Raw genomic sequence first — 8,248 nt, forward strand, 5'->3', positions numbered from 1 at the left:
TTCAACGTCTCAGGGTTCATGGTGTTGACCAAAAATGTATGTTAGTGTCGAGCAGTCTTGGAAAGCCTGGTCAGGTTTGGCATCACAGTTTGGTTCGGTAATCTCTCCAAATTGTTCAGATTGGTGCAGACTGCAGGGAAGATCATAGGGGTAAGACAACTCCCCTCTCTGCAGGCTATTTATGAGAAGGCTACACTAAAACAGGCTACAAATAATTGTCAGTGATGTTACCCATGTTTTAAATGGCGAGTTTGTACTTCTGCCCTCTGGGAGAAGATAAAGAACCAAAGAGGAAGTACATCATATTTAAAAAATCGTGTACCAGCATCAACTAAGATGTTGAACGAGGCTCTGAAACGGCAGTAACTGTATGGCTAGATTATCCACATCATGTGTGCAATTGTGTACTGTTGTGTCTCCTATGTATTTTTGTTTTGTCATTGATGTTTTATGTGTGGCTGTAGCTGGGGTGAAAGCCCAAGACAAATTTCCCTTGTGGACAATAAAGTTTACCTTGAACTTGACCTTAATTAATATGTTTAATTGTTTTTATGGTGACTATTTGAGTACTATAATAGTTTAAGTCCAAATTTTATTCTGACCCCTCCACGGAAAGGCCTCGTTGTCCTGACCCCTTATCCATCATTTATACATTATGGATAATTAGTGTGGACTTAAACTGTTATTCGTCTATAGTACGAGCGGAACACACAAAGCAATGAACAAGAAATGGGGAAAGAAATCACACTTTTTTTGTTTTGGAACCCTGGCATCAAAGCTACATACAGTATATCTAAGTTACATTGAATTGCAATAAATGTAGCAATAACAGCAATAAATAACACGTGTCAGGTTAATAGTTTTTTATTGTGGGTAAGTAAAAACAAGAAATAATACAATGCATCAATTACAGTCCAAGTACAACCAAATATTCGGTGATCTCAATGCTATGTCCAAAAGGAGACGTTTATACACTAAAAACTGTGAAAATAACATTATGATTAGTATATATGTAACTAGCATGTAGTATGATTGTAACTTCAAAAAGCAAAACATGAAGCATATAAAAAAATCTAATAATAGCCTAAATAAAATAAAAATGTGCACAAAAAAAGGTTGCACTGAATTATTTTATGTAGGCTAAACGATAAGGACATGTACAAAATAACCCATTTAGGACTGAGGCCAATTCTAAAAATGCCTTTTAAATCCTGACAGGTTTTCTGAAAACCTTCAAGTATGTATTAAAAATGACAAAAATGTTGCTATATACTGTACATAGCAACAACTACCCCAAAAGGGGTTCCCATCCTGCAAGGTATAGTTACAAAAGGGGTTACTGTCCTTAATTGGATAAAGAACAGTCTAAAAAAATCAATTTAACTGCGTGTGTGCATTTAGGAACACAAGCTGACTGACTTTTCTTGGATTCATCCGATCCAATCTCTCTGAAATCTCTAAAATCAGCTCCTCTGAGTTGCCAAAGAGACTCTCTGATGGAACCGACGTGGCCACAATGCAGAGCCTCTTCTTCATGAGCGTGCACAGTCTGGGATAGGCCCGGCACCGAGCCTTCCACCACGCCAGTGGGTCTGACTGTATGTCCAAGTAAGTGTCCTCCTCCACGAATGCACTGACCTCGGACATGGCATCAGTCGTTGGGTTGGAATACGTCAAAGCACTAAATTCTTCCAACATCTCTACCAGGTAACGATTGTACCGTGTAGGGTTCTCTTCTCGTGTTTCTCCCTCTTCTGCTGTAGCCTGCTGATGATGGAGGCATGGGACCTCGGCTGCAGCGCGGCTGAGGTGTTGATAGGTCCGATCGGCCTCCTCGTCCTGTTGCTGGAAGAACTTATTGAACCTGGGGTCCAACGCTGCTGCCTCACGGAGCAGATGATTGTGGATGTTGTGGAACCTGGTAGCCATCTCCTGGACCATGGTGTCAACAGACAGACAGACAGACAGACAGACAGACAGAGATGCACCAAAGCAGAGAGACAGACAGAAGCTTCTATTGTTGTGAACGAATGTGCAACACTGCAAATGTGAGTGAAATTACTTTGAATAGCGTTGAATATCATTTAACCTATGTGCATTTTAATCTGCTAGTGAAAGAATGGGTTTCTTCGCCATTTACATTCGAAAGGCCTTGAAATGAAACACAATCACAACCCTATTGGAAGGAATTCCACACCTGAGTGCTGCTCATTCCTTCAGAACAATAGAAGCTGGTGTTCTATGGAGGAACAACAGCTTGCTGCACTATATGTGAGGAGACTCTTCAATGAGCTCCATTCATTCTTTTATAATTCAAAACAGGTACTGAGGTAAACATGACCTTTAGTCACAAGGACACATGGATGCAGTGTCCCTAAAATACACCGGAGAAGTCAAATAATTTTCTTCTCAGTTCTCTCACAAATGTACACAATTATACTGTATATTTAAAATGTATATTCACCCATGAACAACGAGGTGCATTGTTAGCATTAGTCTGGTCAGATAAAATGGACAGCCATATTCCTACTATAATGACCTTGACCAAGCATTCTCTTCTTGTGTTTGGTCAGTTAACCAAATAACATATTCACTACAGAATTTTAACTAAAGTAAAGTTTTATTCTTTGACCATTTATGTTAGCTGTTCCATTTTAACTGTGAATACAAATGTTATATGTCTGACCTTTTTTAATCATGTTTCTGACTAAACCTATATTATACAGTATACTTGTCTATAACTCAAAGGTGCATCCCCTTGGAGTTGTCTTGGTTCTGTGAGGTTATATATCTTTAGCCACAATTACCACTCTAACACTGACTTGTCCTTTAAATTCAGTAGATGCTTCTTGTTGGTATATTTCAATTGTTCTAGAGACAGACAGGCAGGCAGACAGACAGAAATTACTTTCAACAAAGTTGTCATTATCCATCCACAATGTGACCAAACATATACGTGTATGTTTTATTCAACAAATCCAGTGTGGTATGATGTCTCTCACCCCAATGTCGTGCAATGTGATTTGAGCTGATGTTAGTGTTCTATCGAGCAGTCTTGGAAAGCCTGGTCAGGTTTGGCATCACAGTTTGGTTCGGTAATCTCTCCAAATTGTTCAGATTGGTGCAGACTGCAGGGAAGATCATAGGGGAAAGACAACTCCCCTCTCTGCAGGCTATTTATGAGAAGGCTACACTAAAACAGGCAAAATAAATCAGTGATGTTACCCATGTTTTAAACGGCAAGTTTGTACTTCTGCCCTCTGGGAGAAGATAAAAAGAACCAAAGTGGAAGTACATCATATTTAAAAAATCGTGTACCAGCATCAACTAAAATGTTGAACAAGGCTCTGAAACAGCAGTAACTGTGTAAGGCTAGATTATCCACATCATGTGTGCAATTGTGTAATGTTGTGTCTCCTCTGTAATGTATTTTTGTTTGTCATTGATGTTTTATGTGTGGCTATAGCTGGGGTGAAAGCCCAAGACAAATTTCCCTTGTGGACAATAAAGTTTACCTTGACCTTAATTAATATGTTTCATTGTTTTTATGATGACTATAGACTACTATAGACGAATAACAGTTTAAGTCCAAATTTTATTCTGACCCCTCCTGACCCCTTATCCATCATTTATACATTATGGATAATTAGTGTGGACTTAAACTGTTATTCGTCTATAGTACGAGCGGAACACACAAAGCCAGGCGTTGGTCTCAAAAAAGAAACCACAGCCAACAAGAAGTTGGGAAATAAATCACACTTGTGTGATTTGTGAAACACAATTGTTTTGTTTTGGAGCCCATACATATAGTATAAGTTACATTGAATTGCAATAAATGTAGCAATAACAGCAATAATGTGTCAGGTTAATAGTTTTTTATTGTGGGTAAGTAAAAACAAGAAATAATACAATGCATCAATTACAGTCCAAGTACAACCAAAGATTCGGTGATCTCAATGCTATGTCCAAAAGGAGACGTTTATACACGCAAAACTGTGAAAATAACATTATGATTAGTATATATGTAACTAGCATGTAGTATGATTGTAACTTCAAAAAGCAAAACATGAAGCCTAAAAAAAACAACAAAAATGCATCTAATAATAGCCTAAATAAGGACAAATATAAAATAAATGTGCACAAAAAAAAGGTTGCACTGAATTATTTTATGTAGGCTAAACGATAAGGACATGTACAAAATAACCGATTTAGGACTGAGGCCAATTCTAAAAATGCCTTTTACATCCTGACATAGGTTTTCTGAAAACCTTAACATATTTATAAAAAAATGACACAATGTTGCTATATACTGTACATAGCAACAACTACCCCAAAAGGGGTTCCCGTCCTGTTATAGTTACAAAAGGGGTTCCCGTCCTTAATTGGATAAAGAAGAGTCTAAATGAATTCCATTTCACTGCGTGTGTGCATTTAGGAACACCAGCTGACTAACTTTTGTTGGATTCATCCTCTCTGAAATCTCTAAAATCAGGTCCTCTGAGTTGCCAAAGAGACTCTCTGATGCTACTAAAAATAAGAGTTCATTCAAACAACATGTTAAGTTTACTTGCAATTAATCATCATCATCTGGAAACATTTGTTTCATCGCCATCCTCTTAATCTAAAATCAGCATGCTCATATACATGTAATGTGTTTAAAACAATAATAAATCTTAATAAACAATTGCTTTAAAATACCATATGGATCATCATGATAGAAACATTACTTAGGTTTCTCTCCAGTATGAATTCTCTGGTGTGTTTTAAGGTTGGTCTTGTGAGAGAAGTGTTGTCCACACTGATCACATCCATAGGCTCTCTCTCCAGTGTGAATTCTCTGGTGTGTTTTAAGGTTTGACATTTGAGAGAAGTGTTTTCCTCACTGATCACATCCATAGGGTTTTTCTCCAGTGTGAATTCTCTTGTGTGTTTTAAGGCTGTTCATTTGAGAGTAGTGTTGTCCACACTGATCACATCCATAGGGGTTCTCTCCAGTGTGGATTCTCTTGTGTTTTTGAAGGCTGGACGAATCAGAGAAGTTTTGCCCACACTGATCACATCCATAGGGTTTCTCTCCAGTGTGAATTCTCTGGTGTCTTTTAAGGGTGACCATGTGAGAGAAGTGTTGTCCACACTGATCACATCCATAGGGTTTCTCTCCAGTGTGAATTATCTGGTGTGTTTTAAGGTTTGACATTTGAGAGAAGTGTTTCCCACACTGATCACATCCATAGGGTTTCTCTCCAGTGTGAATTCTCTGGTGTGTTTTAAGATAGCTAATGTCATTGAAGTGCTTTCCACACTGATCACATCCATAGGGGTTCTCTCCAGTGTGGATTCTCTTGTGTTGTTGAAGGTTTGACATTTGAGAGAAGTGTTTCCCACACTGATCACATCCATAGGGTTTCTCTCCAGTGTGGATTAACTGGTGTGTTTAAAGGCTGACCATGTGAGAGAAGTGTTGTCCACACTGATCACATCCATAGGGTTTTTCTCCAGTGTGAATTCTCTGGTGTGTTTGAAGGTTGCTAATGTGAGAGAAGTGTTGTCCACACTGATCACATCCATAGGGTTTTTCTCCAGTGTGAATTATCTGGTGTGTTTTAAGGCTGTCCATGCGAGAGAAGTGGTTCCCACACTGATCACATCCATAGGGTTTTTCCCTAGTGTGGATTCTCTTGTGTTTTTGAAGGCTGGAAGAATCAGAGAAGTGTTGTCCACACTGATCACATCCATATGGCTTCTCCCCAGTGTGGATTCTCTTGTGTGTTTGAAGGTTTGACATTCGAGAGAAGTGTTTCCCACACTGATCACATCCATAAGGTTTCTCTCCGGTGTGGATTCTCTTGTGTTTTTGAAGGCTGGACGAATCAGATAAGTGTTTCCCACACTGATCACATCCATAGGGTTTTTCCCCAGTGTGAATTCTCTGGTGCGTTTTAAGGTTGTTCATGTGAGAGAAGTGTTGTCCATTCACATCCAACACTGAATTGGAATCAGACAAAGGCAAAGGAAATATTGTTTAGAGGTAGGCACTACTTCATAGACTTAAAATAGCAAATCTAGCTAATTATCACAATTCATATTTTTACCAGATATTTATAATTTGTTTCTACAATCTACATTGTTGTGCATTTTAGAAAAAGATACAAAAACAAGGTTGTCTTTTAAATCAATGCTAATATGAAATCAAAACAAATGCACATGACAGATAGTCTATAGGTGATAGAAAACACCCATATGACATGCTGTAGCCTATATACCCATATAGACACAGTAAGTAACTTACAGAGGTCTTGGTGATCATTGGGTCCTCCCTGTTGAGCAGAATTGTTCCTGGTGTCAAGAGAGTTCATCTTCACCTGAAGCCTGGAGTCTACAGTCAGATGTGATCAGAAATGGTTGATATCCTGGAAGAGTTGTGGATAACTGACAACTACAAACTCTTCTTATACTAGAGAGCCTGATTTGGAAACATTAACTGCTTGGTATTGATTGGCCAAAGAGGAGAACAATAGAACCATCTATCCACCAATCACAACCGAACTAGCCTGGGCACCATTTCATTTAGGTATATGATCCTGTCGGGAGCAGATGATAGTCGACAGGCAGGAACAACAGGGGGCAACTTCCTTTTCCCTCAAATAGATTTTTCTCAATAAAAGCTACAGGCTACGAGAGCTTTTATTGTTTGAGGGAAAGGGAAGTTGCCGCCTGTTGTTCCTGCCTGTCGCCTACAAAATAATAGTACAACATGACGTAACGATATCATCCGCTCCCGACAGGATCATACAGACTTTTGAAACAGAGACCAGGATTTCCTCCGAGGTGGTTGAAAGCCTGGTGAGGCGAGGTTACAACCGAACAAACTGCTGCATGTGCGCCACCCCTCTCTAACTCCTCCCTCAGGTCATGTTCTATACAACATTCTAGAGATTAACTGCTAACTGTGAGATTTCTTTGTACGATTCATGTTTAATGAATCTAACTATATCCAAATTATGATACATTGACGTGATACATCCTATTAGTATGTGAATGTGACTAAAGTCAAAGCAGGAGTGAGCATAAATCTAAAAGAACAGAATCAAAGCATATCGAAAACGTGATTATTATCACAATTATTCGATAGTAAATTTCAACAAGGCAATTCAATATAAATGTTACAGGTCCCAGGTTTGGGTACCCGAGGTGCAGTTTATAGATTACCCTGGAATACAGGACACAGGAATGAACAGAAACGTGTCGTCTCTTTGGCAAGAGCCATTAGATCATTTATTTACTCAAACTGTTTTCTGTCTTTCTTTCTTTTCTATTTTCCATTGTATTTTCAATGTTCATATTTTGTCTTTTCAACAATAATCATAAAATATAACATTCATGTTGTCATTGCAATACATTCACATTCCATAACACCATTCTTATTCTACAGCATAACCCATATTTTCTCTTCACATCTCTTTTTACTTTACAGTATAATACTACCGTAAATCCTCCAATAAAGGCCCCTTTTCTATTAATTACCGGGCCCCTATTAATCACCAGGGATGGCTCCTTTTATGAGCCGGGTTTTTTTGTGTTTTGTTTTTTTGCCGTATCTGTTACCTTCGCTGCTCTGGCTGGCTGTGCCTGTCACGTCAGTGTACACTGTCCAGATGCTCTCTCTCTCTCCCCCGTTGAAGCCTTGTATTTTTAACAGTCTATGGTTGGATCACTGCAGTGTTGCACTGTTAGGATTTGATATTATATGAAATAGCCTATCATACATTTTATTTTTATGTTATTATTTGCATCTGAACTTGTCAGTAGCCTAACTGTAGGCCTTTACCACAGTACTGTGGTAGTCTATCTCAGTTGAAGTTATATACCGGTATATTTGTGACCAGATTTGACTGAAGTACTGCCATTGTATTTTTATTTTTTTCATGTCTGAAAGCAGGGAATCATATAGCTTCAAATGACAATGACATTGGTTGTTCAAGTTAAATTGATGTGTTGATGTTATTATGGTATTCACCATAGGCAATATGCCAATAATGAAAAACAGTTAAAATGACCATTGAGGACCTGCAACTGCACTGTTTAATATTTCATGAGGACTTGGTTTCAATAGGCTACATGAGCCCAATACATTTTACTGGGTGATCAGTTTGAAAAGTAGAAATAAAGGCCTCCTTCTTATAGCTGCCTCCTTCCAATAATAGTCCGGTATCGGGATCGGTTGAGACAAATAATAGCCCGGGTTCCT

The sequence above is a fragment of the Electrona antarctica genome (genome assembly GCF_951216825.1).
Source record: "Electrona antarctica genome assembly, chromosome: 6".
NCBI lineage: Eukaryota > Metazoa > Chordata > Actinopteri > Myctophiformes > Myctophidae > Electrona > Electrona antarctica.